This window comes from Podarcis gaigeae, assembly GCF_964106915.1.
Source record: "Podarcis gaigeae genome assembly, chromosome: 2".
Lineage (NCBI taxonomy): Eukaryota > Metazoa > Chordata > Lepidosauria > Squamata > Lacertidae > Podarcis > Podarcis gaigeae.
Window position 1 is genome coordinate 22,127,170 of NC_139679.1, and position 18,889 is coordinate 22,146,058.

General features: G+C 46.4%; 1 long non-coding RNA gene across 1 annotated transcript in view; it reads right to left on the bottom strand.

The window, feature by feature from the left end:
- The window catches only part of LOC310839335, a 10,245-nt gene extending 4,520 nt beyond the window's left edge, over nt 1–5,725 (bottom strand). The window contains exon 1 of the long non-coding RNA XR_014561447.1: nt 3,244–5,725. This is a non-coding gene — a long non-coding RNA (uncharacterized lncRNA). The remainder of the gene's footprint in view (nt 1–3,243) is intronic.
- Nucleotides 5,726–18,889: the final 13,164 nt, after the last annotated feature.

The following is an 18,889-nucleotide window of genomic DNA, read 5'->3' on the forward strand; positions in this document are numbered from 1 at the left end:
GGGGATTGGTTTTGTTTTCGTGTAATTGTTTTTGTTTGTTTGCTTTTATATTCTGTAAATGGAGGCGAGTCTGAGGCTTGGGATTCCTACTGCAGAGGGGCGAGGGAGGTATGGCGGTGGGGGCAGATGTCATAGGCGAAGGGGATCGAGATACGGATATGCTCGTACCCCTTCCAATCTGCGCCCCATCCCGAGAGACGAGGGTAGGGTGAGCAAGGATTACTCACCTCCGTCACTGGTGTTGTGCAATGCCAGGTCTATAGGCAACAAAACCGCCACCCTGCGAGATTTCTTCACCTCGCAGGGGGTTGACCTGGCATGTGTGACTGAGACCTGGGTGCGTGAAGGGGATACTGTTACCTTACGAGAGATGGCGCCCCCGGGTTTCTCCGTCCTCCACCAGTCGCGGACTGTGGGCCAGGGGGGAGGGGTGGCGTTATTAATCCGGGAAGATTGTTCTTTCAGGGCTCTACCATCGCCATCGATCCCCGGCATTGAATGTGTTGGCCTAGTGTGGGGCTCCGAGGTGAGCTTGGCTGTCTGGCTGGTGTACCGGCCACCTAGCGCACCAGCAGCCACCCTGTCAGGCCTGCTGGAGGCGGTGGCCAGCTGGGCCTTGGAGTTCCCTAACCTATTGGTGTTGGGGGACTTCAACGTCCATGCTGATGCCATTCCCTCCTCACAGGCTCTGGACCTGGTGTCTTCCATGGCGACACTAGGGCTCTCCTAGTTTGTTTCGGGCCCCACACATCAAGCAGGCCACACGCTGGATTTGATCTTTGGCATCGGTATAGATGTGATCATGTTTCCTTCGATGAAGGTGCCATGGTCTGATCACTATGCTCTGAAAGCCAGGATTGACGTTCCACCCCCACCCTGCTTAGGTGGCGAGCCAATTTGGGCTCACCCGCAGAGGCTGATGGACCCTGATAGATTCCGTCAAGCCTTGCGGGACCTTTCTCCCCCTGGCGACTCATTGACTGAGCTTGTTGAGGCCTGGAATACCCAGCTCCTGGCAGCCATCAATGAGATCGCACCTAAGCGCCCTCTGCGACCCCGCAGAAACCGGGCTCCCTGGTTTACCGAGGAGCTCCGGAAAATGAAGCGGGACCTCAGACGGCTAGAGCGAGTATGGCGGGTTGCCCGTGATGGAGCTTCAAGAACATCTTATAGGGTTTTTATGAAAACCTACGAGATGGCTGTGAAGGCCGCTAAGAAGTCCTACTTCTCGGCCTCCATTGCATCCGCTAGCTCTCGCCCGGCGCAATTATTTAGTATAATTCGGTCTTTAACGTCCCTCGAAGGACAGCCAAATTTAAATAACAATTTGACACACAGCTGTGAGGCATTTGCGAGCTTTTTTGCGGAGAAGGTCTTGTTGCTCCGCCATGACCTCCCTGCCAATTTGGATACAATAAAGGAACTGGAGGCCCCTCGACTGTCCTCGGGTTCAGTATTGGACCACTTTGACTGGATATCCCCAGCCGATGTGGACAGACTCCTCCGAGCTGGAAAGCCCACCACCTGTCCTCTCGACCCGTGCCCGTCCTGGCTGATTAGAGCGTGTCCAGACGAGGTGCGGGCCCCCCTGGGGGATATCATCAATCTGTCCCTTGGCACCGGGACATTCCCAGGGGGACTGAAGGAGGCAGTGGTGCGCCCGCTCTTAAAGAAAACATCATTGGATCCCTTAGATCTATCCAATTACCGCCCGGTTTCGAATCTTCCATTTCTGGGTAAAGTGATTGAGAGAGCGGTTGCTGAACAGCTTGGTAGGTTTCTGGATGAAACATCAGCTCTGGATCCATTCCAGTCCGGCTTCCGCGCTGGTCATGGGACCGAGACGGCTCTGGTCGCCCTAACAGATGATCTCCGCAGGCAGCTGGATCGAGGCGGGTCGGGGCTGCTGATTCTTCTAGACCTGTCAGCAGCCTTCGACATGGTCGATCACGAACTCCTGGACCACCGCCTTGCTGACGTGGGGATCCAGGGCACAGTCCTTCAATGGCTGCGCTCGTTTCTCTCTGGTCGGGGACAGAGGGTGGCGCTTGGGGGGGAATTGTCATCCCGCCACTCCTTGGTGTGTGGTGTGCCCCAGGGTGCAATACTCTCCCCGATGCTTTTTAACATCTTTATGCGCCCCCTCGCCCAGCTTGTCCGGAGTTTTGGGCTGGGCTGCCATCAGTATGCTGATGACACCCAACTCTATCTGTTGATGGACGGCCACCCGGACTCGGCCCCAGACACACTGATCAGATGCTTGGAGGCTGTGGCTGGATGGTTACGTGGGAGCCGGTTGAAGTTAAATCCTTCGAAGACAGAGGTCCTCTGGCTGGGACGGGACGACATGGGACTGAGGGGGCAACTCCCATCTCTTGCGGGGGTGCAATTAGTGCCAGCACCGTCCGTTAAGAGTTTGGGTGTAATCTTCGATACCTCCCTCTCCATGGAGGCGCAGATTGCAGCTATAACAAAGGCGGCATTTTTTCATCTCCGCCAAGCTAAGCAGTTGGCTCCTTACCTCTCTCGCCCTGACCTAGCCACTGTGATCCATGCGACGGTCACCTCCAGACTGGATTATTGTAACTCGCTCTACGTGGGGCTGCCCTTGAGACTGACCCAGAAACTCCAGCGGGTGCAAAATGCCGCAGCGAGACTCCTTACGGGGTCTTCGCTTAGAGATCACATTCATCCCGTGCTATACCAGCTGCACTGGCTCCCGGTGGAGTACAGGATCAGGATAAGGTGCTGGTTTTAACCTTCAAAGCCCTATACGGCCTAGGGCCCTCGTACCTACGGGACCGCCTCTCCTGGTATGCCCCACAGAGGAACTTACGATCTTCAGATAAAAACACCTTGAAGGTCCCAAGCCACAGAGAGGTTAGGCTGGCCTCAACCAGAGCCAGGGCTTTTTCGGCTGCGGCTCCAACCTGGTGGAACGCTCTGTCACAAGAGACAAGGGCCCTGCAGGACTTGACATCTTTCCGCAGGGCCTGCAAGACAGAGCTGTTCCACCTGGCCTTTGGTCAGGGCGCAGCCTGACTCCATCCTTTGGCAATCTTTACAAAACTTTAGTTTATGGTTGCCATCAATTTTGATTTTAATTCATTTTTATAATGTTTTATAATGTACTGTTTTAGTGTTGTTAGCCGCCCTGTGCCCGGCTTCGGCTGGGGAGGGCAGGATATAAATAAAATTTATTATTATTATTATTATTATTATTATTATTATTATTATTATTACCAGGTGGAAGGAGTGATTGGGTTGTGTAACACTACTAGTTAATAATACCTGGTCTGGAACAAATAAGATGGTGTCGCACATTCTTGTTAAATGCAACTGACTAAATCTGCATAGCTGCCACTCGCTAGGGACCTCAAAAGTTGGAAGTTGCTCTGGCCTCCCTAGGCCTGTGGGGAGGGCGGGCTTGACTGTGCAGTTTGACTATGCTAAGAGTTGGCCTCATTGTCATAAATAGTGGCTGCCAAATCACAAAACGGTGTTTGGAAATGTGTGTTGGAAAATAAAATATTGATTGCTTGCCAAACTGAGCAGTGATTGGGCCAAGTGAACTTTGACAGGGCATTCCACTGCCTTGGCACCACTACAAAAAAGGCCCCCTTCTCTGCTGTTTCACAGGTACCCTGCATTTGAATAATAATATGAAAACTCTTAAGCTTTTAGTTGACTGAAGAATGTAGCCAGCTTGGGTATATTGGGGCATTGCAAAGGGAGTGGAAGGGCTTTGTTTCTATTTGTGCTCTTCATTTCATAGACCAGTCCTTTCCCCTAATGTGAAGTGGGCATAGCATATTTACTGACTGCCTATAGAATGGCAAGTGCCAGAACATGGAAATGGTTACACATATTGAACACATGCCACAGGTAATTGCCTAGTGTGACGGACAGTGTTGTTAGAAAAATGGTCCTCAAAAGCTGAGCATGGCAAGAGGACAAGAGAAACATGACAACTCTGATGCTGTCTGGCATGATTTGATTGACTACAAAAATGTTGAAGCTCATGGAAGAGAGGAGTCAACAGTTTATAGCAGAGTTTGGTGTTTATAGCTCACCCCCTTTTGAGAGTAAAAGTGTGTCTTGCAATTAAAAGGAATTGGCAATATGTGCATGAACAAAGCTAAGCTATAATCGGAAGTAATAAAACATTCCTTACCTGACCCAATCTGTCTGCTTACTTTGAAAAACACTGCAACCAGACAGAGGGCCTTCTCGGTAGTGGCGCCTGCCCTGTGGAATGCCCTCCCATCAGATGTCAAGGAAATAAGCAGTTATCCTATTTTTAAAAGACATCTGAAGGCAGCCCTGTTTAGGGAAGTTTTTAATATTTAATGCTGTATTGTTTTTAACACTCGATTGGGAGCCGCCCAGAGTGGCTGGGGAAACTCAGCCAGATGGGCGGAGTATAAATAATAAATTATTATTATATTATAACCACTGCCATGTCCTCTCAGGATCCAGTTTATAGAAATACTGATTTTTTGTTTTATTCTGTATACATAAAAGTAAGCTGTTTTGTAATTTACTCTGTCTACTTTGACAAATGGAAAATTGGTTAAACAAACAAACAACAATATGTGATTTAGGTAGTTTCCAGGAAAGGAGGAAGTTTATAAATAACTCCAACCTAGTGTTTCATTACTGAGCTGCCCTTTCCTCCTCCTCTCACCTAGTGGTCTAAAATAGAAAATACCCATTTTCCTATTGTTACAGTGTAACTTCCTGCAAATGAAGAAGAATAATATTTGTAAGATTTCCCATGTTGCATTAATCCAGGCAGACACCGTGGGAGCTGTCTGGATGTGGTTCGTTGTGTGGTTCGTTGTAGTTCTAGTTCCAAACAGAAATGCAGCACTCCCAAAAGAAATAACCACATGACCTAAAGTACTGTCATTGCTCCATGATCTATTCTAAACTAATGTGCTTGTTGTATATGTTACTACTGCAGTGCAGGTCTCTATGAAGAAATCACCTTTTAAAATATGTTTACAAGATGAGGCTTGTTTTATAGGTGCAATGTGGGGGGGGCATGCAAGGTTTAAATTTTAAAAGTGTCCATCACATTTGATTATCCAGTTATTTAAGTACCTAAAGTTGGTCTTGGGAAAGCAGTAGTTTTATATACTGTGAGAAAGAATTGTAAAATTAACCTTACGATTGGCTTATTGGGCAGAAACTCTGGATTACTCACTGGACGGGAAAAGTGGGAAGTCAACATCATGTAATCCAATTGGCTGAAGGCAAGGTGGCTGAGACATAAATAAGTCTATTCTACTACTGTTGAGTAACAGCAGAGACTGCTGACCATAGGAGAAAGGCTTGCTAAGAAGAAAAATCTGATGGAGAAGCTGGATGTCTGGAAGCAGGTGGGAGACAGGCAGGAGGCTATTCAGGCTGGATATATATTATGCCCCCAAAGAGCTGAATCACTGGCTTAAGCTGGAGATCCAGCAGTGAGTAAAATTCAGAAAGGAGCTTCTGGAGCTGCCCGGAGAATTGCCTTGGAAGCCTTTCTCAAATGAAGCCAGCTGAAGTCTGCAGTTCCTGGAGGTGAGATTGACTGGGGAAGAGGGACTAAGGGTAAATGGAACGTAAGTTAAAACAGGTTAGAAACCAAGTTTTGTTGGTCAGCTGGTCATTTAAAGACACTCTAACCTTATTACAGCAGATGTACCATAAGTCTTGAAACAGTAACAACTTTAGTATTGATTTCATCGTTCATAATAAAGAATATATTGATACTTTTAATTATAAAGGTGTGGCTAGCTGGTTTTTTACCATGTCTATAATACTGTTTCTAGTGGGATATGGCATTGGTAATGATACATCATAGATATTAAGTGACAGTAGTTAAGGTGAATCAGTGGTACAGTTGTAGATTAAAGCTTCATTGCAGCACGACAAGCCATATGGTGTTTTGAACTCCATGGCAGTGGTAAGGCTACCTGAATTGCACAGCAAATAGGCAAATTCTACCTGGTAGACGACAAGAGCAGTGTGTGTGTGTTCTAAATATATAATGTCTGAGATGTTGAAACACTCCTGTCAATAGTAACTGATTTTAAGAACCTAAGGAGCTCTTCTGCATTAGACCTAAGGTCGGACAGCAATCAAACAGATGTCTCTAGGAAGTCCTCTAGCAGGGGGTTTTATATCGCAGTCAGACTGTAATGTGTAAAAAGCAGCTGTAAAAGCAGAGAGATGGCAAGAATAAAAAGATTTATTAAAACCTGGGAGCATAAATCATTTTCAGCAGAAACCGTATGTATGTCTGTTGGTTAGCAATAGAAGAGTGGCAGGATCTGTCCATCTGCGGTCATGGAGATTTAAACCATAAAGCATTCTATAAGAATTTAGAAGTGAAATGTTTCTGTTTTGTTTCATGCTGAACGTGCTAAAGAGCAGCTGTGCCATGATGGTCTTGATCCTTTTATGAGAAGCCATTTATTACTATTATGCATGCATTTGCTGGGGAGCGAGGAAAGTACCACAGCGCACATGCTCAGTTGTGGTGGTGGAATAGCAATGAACCAATCCGCAAAGCAACCAAGGAGGAACCACTGTGGCTAAACATGATCAGATATACTGTATTTTTCGCTCTATAAGACGCACTTCCCCTCCTAAAAAGTAAGGGGAAATGTGTGTGCGTCTTATGGAGTGAATGCAAGCTGCGCAGCTATCCCAGAAGCCAGAACAGCAAGAGGGATCGCTGCTTTCGCTGCACAGCGATACCTCTTGTTGTTCTGGCTTCTGAGATTCAGAATTTTTTTTTTCTTGTTTTCCTCCCCCAAAAACTAGGTGCGTCTTGTGGTCTGGTGCGTCTTATAGAGCGAAAAATACGGTAACCATTTCACTGAGTATGAGTAACAGTGGTTGAATGTGTTTCTCCCTGATGCAGAATTTGCTGAAGCAACAACAGTCAAAAGCTGAATCCCGCCCCCCATTACAATAAGATCTGTAGGGTCCACAGGTGGAGTCCCCAGTACTACCTTCCAGGCTATCTATTCTCTCCCCCAAAAAGTGTTGTTTTGCCCCTGAAAATAACTCAACAACTTTGGCTCCTGCACCTCTTTTTCTGGAAAAAAGCACTGCACCCAACTATCTTAATGTTCTTAAATGACAGAATCACCCACTAGGTGGAGGTATAGCTTAATAACTCCCAATATATAGGCAGTCTACTGCTGCTTGTGTGTTTTGAGATAGCAGTTGATCCTGTGTCGGAAGCTTCCGTAGAAATGAAAACGGCAGTAGTGATTTCCTTGTGAAGTCTCTAACCCACGCACCCAGGGTTTGCGCCTTAGTTAATTCATCACTCCTCTCAGCTGACATTTGTTTGGAAAATGTGAGGTCATGCTGCTGTGGTCTGGGAAGTCAAATAGGCTCATAGAGAGAGGAAAAGGGGAATCCCAGCAGGACTTTGTGATTTCTAAGCAAATGACCCATGACTACAGACACAGTTCCTCCGGACAGCATGTCAGCTGAGCCCTTATGACGGAATGAGAGGTTGTACAAGACTACATTTCTTCTTTTGAGTATTCAAGAAGATGATTATAGAATGCCAATTGTATAATTGGTATTCAACATTCCAATCATGTGTGTGCATGTATATCCTAACCCTGAGGATCATTTGAAACATGCCTGCATAACCACTAGTTTTATGTAGTAGTAGTAGTAGTAATTTATTTATACCCTGCCCATCTGGCTGGGTTTCCTCAGCCACTCTGGGCGACTTCCAATCAAATATTAAAAACAATACAGCGTCAGACATTAAAAACTTCCCTAAACAGTTGTCTTTAAAAATAAAATAGTTGTTTATTGTCTTGACATCTGCCTTAACATATGTCCCTGTGGTCATGGATGCTTCTTTGCAGGGGGGAAAACTACACGGCCTCCACCTGTCCTGGTCCTCTTCGCCACTACCTTTTACCAAATTGCATCTTTTACTTGTTTAGATTTGCTGCTCTAAGCTGAGAGAGCGTCACAATTTGTTACAACCAGCAGGAAAATCTAAACGTAAAGCCCTTTTTGAGATTCAGAGCCCAGGCCAAATGACCCTCCTGCCACCTGCCTCTGAATAGTACTGATCTCACATGAGAAAAGGCTGAGTCTGTCAGCATCGCAATAGCTCATTGGTGCAAGATATCTTTTCAAAGGGCTTTCATGCTAATCACTTTCATCCTTCTAGAGGTAGAAGAAATAGACCTTGCAAAGGGTTTCAGAGTTAGTTGCCACATCACAAGGCTGTAAACGGAGCAAGGAGGTGTTGCCAGAGTTAGCCACTGTATCTAAAAATAGCAAAGCTAAGTGAGAACAAAGATTCACCCTGCCTACACACAGTACATTTAAAACACATTAGAAGCACATTATTTCCCTCAAGTAATTCTGTATCTGCAGTTTGTTAAGGGTTGCTGAAAACCGCAGCTCCGTGAGAGGTAAACTCGAGCGACCAGAACGCTTGGAAGGCAAAATATGCTTCAAATGCGCTTTAAAGCTACTTATAATGAACAAGGCCTTCTTAATGTGCTTGGCGTCTTTTGGAAATCTCTAATCGTTCCTGCCAGTTTCAAAGATGTCAGATATGCAGCAACCACAGGAGAGTTGCAATAAATAATGTCTTCTTTCAATATTTCAGTTCTAAGCTGCTGGGTCTACTGATGGAAAGAAAATGTTGAAACCCACAACCGCATGTGATCTCCATTATAGATTAAAATATTTTGAAATACTTCAAGGGTAAGCACCCCTATTGAGAAAACGACATTAAAATGGCAGCCATCTGGAGTTCCTATAGCAAGGGATACTCAAAGCCATAGTACACAGTGCCACAACACTATTTGCATTTGCTGTTTGCCTATTAAGCAGTTTTGTGTTTTTTATATTGTAGCTTTATGTTGAGATCTGCAGATGAAGGGCGGCATGCAAATTTAATAAACAATACCAAGTGAGAGCAGCTATGTGGAAAGAGTTGCGTTCTTACGGCGCAGTGCTTAGGCATGTCTACTCAGAAGTAAGTAATTGACTCGGACAAGGAAATATTTCCTTATGGCCAATTAGTGCATTAATATCAGAGGTGAGATTAGAACGGAGGACTTTGGGTTATTGTTCTGTCAGCCACTATGCTACTCTGCTTTTATGATGTAGAATCATAGCATTGAAGAGTTGGAAGGGTACCACAAGGGTCATCTAGTCCAACCCCCTGCCATGCAGGAATCTTTTGCCCAATGTGGGGCTTGAACCCGTGTCCCTGAGATTAAGAGCCTCATGCTCTACCAACGGAGCTATCCCAGTTCCATTCTCAGAGCTGCATTTCTGTTGCAAACAGAGAGTTCCCACTCTAGAGACTGTTAAGTGCACCCCACTTCCCTGAGCAGGAAGTAATTCCAGAGGCAATGCTTCAGGCTCAAGTTTCCTTTGATGCGAGAGCACAGAAGGCATAGGGTGTCTCCGTAATATTTGCTTTATTGATAAATACACACAGCATAAGCAGAGGCAAACAAACTCCTAAGCAAGGTTACAAAACCCTGGCCCTGCATCAGATTTCCAGCAAACAGCTGAATCCCATGGGTGGCTTAACATAGCCAACTCCACTTCAAACCAATAAATCCTTTTCTCTGTCTCTCTCCCACACTTCAATGCCTGTAGAATTCCAAAGACGGTAGAAAATTAAGGGCTGTTAAGTCCCTAATCAGGGATGCGGGTGGCGCTGTGGGTTAAACCACAGAGCCTAGGACTTGCCGATCAGAAGGTCGGCAGTTCGAATCCCTGTGACGGGGTGAGCTCCCTTTGCTCGGTCCCTACTCCTGCCAACCTAGCAGTTCGAAAGCACGTCAAAGTGCAAGTAGATAAATAGGTACCGCTCTGGCGGGAAGGTAAATGGTGTTTCTGTGCGCTGCTCTGGTTTGCCAGAAGCGGCTTAGTCATGCTGGCCACATGACCCGGAAGCTGTACGCCGGCTCCCTCGGCGAATAAAGTGAGATGAGTGCCGTAACCCCAGAGTCGGTTACAACTGGACCTAATGGTCAGGGGTCCCTTTACCTTTAAGTCCCAAATCACCCCATAACTTTGATAAGCAAAATCGTAGCATTTGACTCACTCGTTTTCATGCAATCAGCAAAAAGTCCTTGCAAAGTATAATCCAATGCATGGTCCCAGGGGTGCCAACTTGAATAAAATATTGTGGGGACCCAGATAAGCCCCGCCCCACATAATCAATCACATGATGCAATGTACACATACCATTTGAATGGGAATGCCCATCAACTTTCCCCCTCAAATATTTTATTGTGGAGGCCAAAGCCCCTAGGAGTTGGCTCCTATGCAAAGTCCAGTTGGTGTAAAAATAATCAGTTTCAAGTTACCTTCACTTTTTGTTCCCAAGTTTTATTTTCTGTCACTGTATTCCTGAATCTTTTAATTAAAGCCTCCAGTCTAAGGAAATTCAGGACAGTTTACAGATGTGCGTTTCTCTAAACAAATCGCACTAGGAGTGATTGCTGCAGAAGATTTCCACAAAATAGGAAGGAAGTCACTGTTGCGTCATGGAGTATGGGGATGGCATGGGATGGGGTGAAGGGTGTGCAATATCTCAGTGAAAGAGCAAATAATTTGCATGGAAAATGTTGCAGACTCTATACCCGGCCTCCTCAAACTTAGCTGGCAATCCCCACTACTGGTCAGTAGACATTGCTGATGTCAGTGACTCAGAACAAAGCCGTTTCCTATGTGAGGTTGTGTGCTTTTCATAGAGGGAAATCTCTTCGCACCGGGAAGTGGGAGCGGTGAACTGTTGCTTCAAATAAAAAAAATTATAGCTGAATTTAGTTTTTTTCAGGATAGTCGCTTCCTTTTTAAAAGCCAGACATACCTGACAATGAGTTATTCTAATCAATAAGTACATTGATGATAAAGAGATTGTACTGAAAATCTGGGAGATAATTATTTGTATGGCTTTAATGTACTGTATTTTAATAAATGAATATATAAAGGTAAAGGTACCCCTGCCCGACAGGGCCAGTTGTGTCCGACTCTAGGGTTGCGCGCTCATCTCGCTCAAGAGGCCGGGAGCCAGCGCTGTCCGGAGACACTTCCGGGTCACGTGGCCAGTGTGACATCGCTGCTCTGGCGAGCCAGCACCAGCGCCGCACACGGAAACGCCGTTTACCTTCCCGCTATAAAGCGGTCCCTATTTATCTACTTGCACTTAGGGGTGCTTTCGAACTGCTAGGTTGACAGGAGCTGGGACCGAACGACGGGAGCTCACCCCGTCACAGGGATTCGAACCTCCGACCTTACGATCAGCAAGTCCTAGGCACTGAAGTTTTACCCACAGCGCCACCCACGTCCCTAAATGTATATATAGAAAGTTTTAATTCTATCAGTGTTTAATTGGTTTTTAATTATTTCCCCCCTATGTTTCTAGATGTTCTTATTTTTATCTGTAAGCTATCATGAGTCCCTGATGGGGGGAACAGGTAACACTGAGTACTAGATTATTTATCTGCATGATTATTATTCCTTCTTTACTGCTTTGAGAGATTTTGCCATCCTATATATAATAGTCCAGTTGACATTATATACATACCTAAGCATATGTATATTTTACATAAATGTGTAGTTTGTCCTCTTTTCATTACTAATTTTTATTTCAGCAATTTGTATCACAGTTTTCTCTGTATACGGGAGACCCAATACAACAAGACAAAATCGAGTTAAAACTTTAAAATCAGAATTCAGTGAAAAAGAATCATAAATTCTGCTGGAACGACGACAACAAAAGCCTTCAGTAAGTGCTGGGAGTTCAACAGGGAGCAGGGCCCTGTCTGACCTCCCTTGAAGCCCTCACCAGTGGTGTAGCGTGGAGGGGAGCAGCAAGGTCAAGCCCCTGGGTCCAAATTTATGAGAGGGCACAATGAGGTGCCCCCACAACAGGCTCCATCATCTAGACCGGGGCCACGGGGAGGCAGGCAGTGTCCAGGTAGGGCTTTGGCAGCAGAGGCAGGAGCAACACCTTCTCATGACCGATGAATGGATGCTGGCATGCGCCCTGCTGCTGGGGCAGCCAGGAGGGAGAGGGCACTGCCACTGCTGCCACCCGCCAAAAAAGGAGGGAGGACAGCACCTGCAGGGACAGGAGGGTGAGGCGACACAGCAGTGCTCCTGGCTTTGTGTTTCTCTGCCTTATCTCTGCTCCTAGGTTGGGGCCAGTTTGCAAGGAGACACTCCCTTGATTAGACACTGGCCAGCGAAGGGACTGACTGTTCACCAGTCCAATACTTGTCCTGCCCTGCGCTCCGGCAACCCACGCTATGCCCCTGGACCTCATTGACTGAGTAGGGATTTAAGGGGCCAGGTGGATTGATAGCAAAACCACTCAGCAATGTTCCTCAGCTATCTGCTCGCCCTAAAATAGTGTTAACATTTTGCAGTAGTTTAATGAAATCCAGTGAACCGCTTCTTAAACAACAGTGAAACACTGCCAGTTAAAATTACACGCCGGTCAGGCTGGTTTACCCAGATACTGTTCGATAACATTGGCACAAATAAGCATTGAGTGTTGCTGACTTCCTCTTTGCATTCTTTATTTGCTTCAGCTTTTGTATTCTTTGCCGACCATATTACCAGTTAAATCTCAGTCTCACTTTCCCAGCTACACTCATCATGCCTTTATTATGTAGCTAGGTATGTAAAGGGCCCAGAAAACACCACCCTTAAAGATAACTCAGAGGGCATCTTGCAGGTAGCCACGGATTGTGTGCTTTGCATGACTACCGCTCCCTATCAAAGTATTCCACGTATTTTGTTGGTATGGTTAGCAAGCATCCTAAAAGCTACCCCGTGGCTCACATTCCACCCACCTTTCATATCTCAGGTCTGTATCATTCCCCTCCACCCTGCATGCCACATTGGAATTCCTGAATGAGATCCCAGAATGCAGCTCACCCCCACACTTGTGGAATACCAAATTGTTTTGGATGGTAGCGGTGGCAGCCTAGAGTGGGTTTAATGCAGGTACATTGGCCCTTCCCCTTCAGATAGGGAAAGCTGTTCCATTCAGTGGCGTAGCGTGGGTTGCCAGCACCTGGGGTTTGGTCCCTGGCCCCTCCAGTTATGAGGATCAAGAAGCAAATGATGGGGAATAACTCTTCCTGAGATGCTGGGGAGCTATTGCCAGTCAGAATAGGCAATGCTGGTCTAGACAGACAAATAATCTCACCTGCTATTAGTTGGCTTCCTGTGTACAATGTCCCATGCATAGTCCAGCATCCCCATTCTTGATGGCATTGCTCTCTTCCTACATCTCAGTAGTGGGGAACCACTGACCCTCTGGATATTGCTGGGTTACAACTCTCCCCGACTTTGTATGGGAGCTGCCCTACTTGACCAATAAACAGGCAGGGCCGCCTTAAGCATATCCAGTGCTGTGGTCCAAAGCTTCTTCTGCCGCCCCACCCCCCACTTCCCAGAGTTTTTTAGGGAGAGAGATAAAACTTTATTCGCATTAGCCAATGGCCATAGCAACAGTAAAACATTACAGTATATGCAGAAAAGGAAATTTGATATAAAAGCACAATTTAAAGTCCTGAATCAGCAGTCAGTTAGTGGCCCTTATTCTGATTGCCCCTGCTATGAACCTAGCAACCTTTGCTGTTATCTGCTCATTTTGATCTGACAGAAGAAAGGACATTGTGACCGTGGCTGAGCGCCCTGGGATGGTTAGTACGAGTGGGGTGATGATCTCATTCCTCAGGTCTTTGTAGAGAGTGCAGGACAGGAGGACGTGTGCCGATGTTTCGGTGCTACCATCTCCACAGGGGCAAAGACGTTTCTCAGACGGGATCTTTTGGAATCGACTCTCAAGTACTGCAGATGGCAAAACACCCAGTCTTGCAAGTGTAAAAGCACATCTGTATTTTGGGATACTAAGTTTGTGCAGATATGGAGCCAGAGAATCAAAATGGAGAGGTGGAAACTGGACATACCAAGGGCAGAATTTCCTTATAGTGGCCAGGCTGTTCTGATGCTCAGTATCTTTTAGACGTTGACCAATTAGACTGTTTGCTTTATTGAGGCCCATAGTGAGTAGGTGTTGTGGGGATAGGCCACAAGAGTGACAGTGCTGCTGGAGCGGGCAGTGGCTGGAGGGCGGATCCTCCAGCTGGGAAAAGGCAGAGGCTGGATGCAGTGCCTTTTGGCTCAGCTGGCCACTTCATGCCGCTGTGCAATGGCAGACGGAGGCTCCGGGCGCGGTGCTGCTTCGGTGCGGCATGGCAGAGACAGGCGAGGGCGGCAAGCTGATGCTGGGAGGCACCATGTCCAGCCTCTGCCTTTTCCCTGGTGCCCTCCAGAGCTTGGCACCCTGGTGCCCCGCGTCACTAGCCTCTATGAGTAAGACGCCCCGTAAAGGTAAAGGGACCCCTGACCATTAGGTCCAGTCATGGCCAACTCTGGGGTTGCGGTGCTCATCTCACTTTACTGGCCGAGGAGCCGGCTTTGTCTGCAGACAGCTTCTGGGTCATGTGGCCAGCGTGACTAAGCCACTTCTGGCGAACCAGAGCAGCGCACAGAAACGCCGTTTACCTTCCCGCTGGAGCGGTACCTATTTATCTACTTGCACTTTGACGTGCTTTCGAACTGCTAGGCTGGCAGGAGCAGGGACTGAGCAATGGGAGCTCACCTCCCTTTTTTGAGAGGAAAGGTGGACAGCCAGTGACAACAAAGCCAAGGGATTCCAAGGGCTGACTCTAGGCCTTAGTGGGTGCCTAGCATTACTGACCGCTGATGCCAGCCCTGCAGGTAGGAAGGCGCAGCTTACCCAGCAGGTTTAGGAAAAGATGCATGCAGCAAAATTCCATCTTCCACACAACAGCTGTTAATATACTGCTTTCATTCCAGAATGGTTTCTAAGCAGTTTGCAAGCATAAAAGCAATTGTAGAATCGATACACAGCAAAACAACCTCACCAAAACATTAAATACATTCATATTTAAATTTTACAATAAAACAAACCCATAAAAACCAACACTTTAAAAAGTTGGCTCAGGGGAATGCTTGCGTAAACAGGTGCATGTTCAAGATACGAAAATAAGCTAGCTCGGTGTTTCCAAATAGTCTTCAAAAGGTAGAGAGAATATATACTAGCTCTGCCTTACTTTGGGGCAGGTCACCCTACCTATAATGATTTCTGATCATCTAATGTACATCTGATAACTTTTCGTACAACTGAAGCAAAGTTTTCTGCCAGAAAGCGGGGGAATCGTTTTACGCACAGGGAAATTTGAGGCTAAATCTAATGAATACTTGATTCCTTGGTATGAGCAACAAAAAGATCAGACTTCCTCGGCTGAGACGGAGAAAATAGTACAAGCAGCTAAAACTGCATCTGCACCACCCAGAACCTTCAGCAGACATTTCCCACAGGTTTTGTTTTGCAAACATTTTGTTGTTGTTGTTTAGTCGTTTAGTCGTGTCCGACTCTTCGTGACCCCATGGACCAGAGAACGCCAGGCACCTCTGTCCTCCACTGTCTCCCGCAGTTTGGTCAAACTCATGCTGGTAACCTCGAAAACACTATCCAACCATCTCGTCCTCTGTCGCCCCCCTTCTCCTTGTGCCCTCCATCTTTCCCAATATCAGGGTCTTTTCCAGGGAGTCTTCTCTTCTCATAAGGTGGCCAAAGTACTGGAGCCTCAGCTTCATGATCTGTCCTTCCAGTGAGCACTCAGGGCTGATTTCCTTCAGAATGGAGAGGTTTGATCTTCTTGCAGTCCATGGGACTCTCAAGAGTCTCCTCCAGCACCATAATTCAAAAGCATCAATTCTTCGGCGATCAGCCTTCTTTATGGTCCAGCTCTCACTTCCATACATCACTACTGGGAAAACCATAGCTTTAACTATACAAACCTTTGTTGGCAAGGTGATGTCTCTACTTCTCAAGATGCTGTCTAGGCCTGTCATTGCCCTTCTCCCAAGAAGCAGGCGTCTTTTAATTTCGTGGCTGCTGTCACCATCTACAGTGATCATGGAGCCCAAGAAAGTAAAATCTCTCACAGCCTCCATTTCTTCCCCTTCTATTTGCCAGGAGGTGATGGGACCAGTGGCCATGATCTTCGTTTTTTTGATGTTTTTTGCAAACATGCGGGTTATAAACTTGCCGTTTTCAAAATGACGGCCGTGCTTTACGGAATACTGAGTTCTGAATGCAGATGCCCTAAATTCCCCAATATGAACTCCGGTGAAATGGGCAAGACTGGAATCTGACACACACTGGGGGTGCTCAGACAAAAAGCAAGGGTAACCACCACCCACACGAACAGCATGAAGAAACTGTCTGGTGCCATCAGGGTAGGGTTTTTGGGGAGATGTCCAGGGCCCCAGTTAGCAGGGACACGCCATCGCACAAGCAGAGCACATTTTGAAATAAGCAGAGTAATACACGTTATGATCTGAAGCACAGCTTTCCAAACTTTGCATGTCAGTGGCACACTTTGTAGACAAGCATCATTTCACGACACAGTAATTCAGTTTTACTAGCAAACCGGAGGTTAAACTAACCCCTTTCCACCCCTGGAAGGAGCGTGGGGAGTATTCGCACGACACACCTACACCCTGCAGCCAACATCCTAACGTGTCACAACACCCAGTTTGGAAAGCTCTGATCTGATTGCATATATACAGAAGCAATGTGTTGTTCTTGTTGTTGTTTAGTCGTGTCTGACTCTTCGTGACCCCATGGACCAGAGAACGCCAGACACCTCTGTCCTCCACTGCCTCCCGCAGTTTGGTCAAACTCATGCTGGTAACCTCAAAAACACTATCTTTACAGCATTGGACTTTCCTTTCGCTTCCAGGCATATCCGCAACTGAGCGTCCTTTCGGCTTTAGCCCAGCCGCTTCATCAGCTCTGGATCTACTTGTATTTGCCCTCTGCTCTTCCCCAGTAGCATGTTGGACGCTTTCCGACCTGAGGGGCTCATCTTCCAGTGTCATAACTTTTATATGCCTGTTGTCTTTGTCCATGGAGTTTTCTTGGCAGGGATACTGGAGTGGCTTGCCGGTTCCTCCTCCAGGTGGATCACGTTTGGTCAAAACTCTCCACTATGACCTGTTCATCTTGGGTGCCCTGCTCGGCATAGTTCATAGCTTCTCTGAGTTCTTCAAGCCCCTTCGCCCCTTTGCCACGGCAAGGCAGTGATCCATGAAGGGGTTCCTTGGTGGTACCTTGGTTTACAACCATAATCCGTTCCAGAGGTCCGGTTGTAAACCAAAACAGGTTGCAACCCAAGGTGCGCATTTGCCAATGGGGCCTAAAAAGGGGGGGGGGGGTTGTAATAAAAAAAAATGGGTTGTAATCCAAAAAAAGGGACACACACTTCCAGGTTTGACGTGGTTGGAATCCAAAACGGTTGGAATCCAAAACGGTTGGAATCCAAACCGTTGCAAACCAAGGTACCACTGCACATTAGCAGTATTTTAAAAATACTTGTAAAAATATTATGACTGGACGATAAGTAATTTTAATTATTTGATAATTTAAAATGGACATGCGGTATGATGATAAACAATAGAACTAGGGAAGGGAATAGAGGGAAGTCAACTCTATTTTTTTCTATGTTTGAATATGTATTGGTTTTATTTTATTTTTTGTTTTTGGATAATTAATAAAATATTTTAAAAAGGAAAGCTCTGATCTAAAGGTGGGGCAGCTCTATAGTGCTGGTTTTGACCTATAAAAGCTTAAATGGCTCCGGATTACAGTATGGAGGTAGATTTAGGGGAGTGCAACCCTTTAGCCATATTGGGTGCAGAGCCTCAGGGACACCACAACTATGAGGTAGAATGAAAGGCAAAAGGCTGGAGTGCCAAATTTTGGCATCACATGGCACTGCTGAAATTTGAGACCCCCAAGTGTGCCATTGTGCGATAGCTCAAGGACTGTCTCTCCCCATATGAAATGACCTGGACCCTGCAATCATCACCTGAGGCCCTTCTTTGTGTGTCTCCTCTGTGAGAGGTCCGGCGGGCGGCAACACAAGAATGAGCCTTTTCTGTGTTGGCTCTCTTATTTGTGGCATGCTCTCTCCCCAGGGAGGCTTGCCTGGCGCATTCATTACATAAAGTGGTACCTTGGGTTACAGACGCTTCAGGTTACAGACTCCGCTAACCCAGAAATAGTACCTTGGGTTAAGAACTTTGCTTCAGGATGAGAACAGAAATTGCGCAGCGGGAGGCCCCATTAGCTAAAGTGGTACCTCAGGTTAAGAACAGTTTCAGGTTAAGAACGGACCTCCAGAACAAATTAAGTTCTTAACCCAAGGTACCACTGTATCTTTAGGTGCCAGGTGTAAGCATTTCTCTTTTCCCAGGCCTTTGGCTAATTAAATTATCTTGTCCTTTTTAACTGTATGTGGGGGGTATTGCTTTTCTTTCTTATTTTGGCATGTATTTTTATGTTTTTATATCGTAAAGTGCCCTGTGATCCTGGATGATGGGTGGCACAGAGAATGAACTGATTAATAAATAACAACAACAACAACAACAACAACAACAACAATAATAATATATACAGCTTGGGACCAGGATACCTGAAAGATTGTCTCATCCCTTATATTCCCCCTCAACCACTGCGCTCTACAGGTGAGGGCCTCCTGAAGAAACTATCTTACTGGAAGGTCAATTTTGCACAATGCTTTTAGCCTTGAGGCACCTGCTCTGCCCTGTGGAATCACCTTCCCGCGTACCTCCGCTTGCTGCAGATCTTCCTTTTCCAACAAGCCTTTCCAACTGAGAATCGTTCCCAGTCTGTGCCTGGGACTGTTTTAATTTTAGTTTAATAGTTTTATCACTGTTGGAGATGCAGTAGGGATAGTGCTTCTCT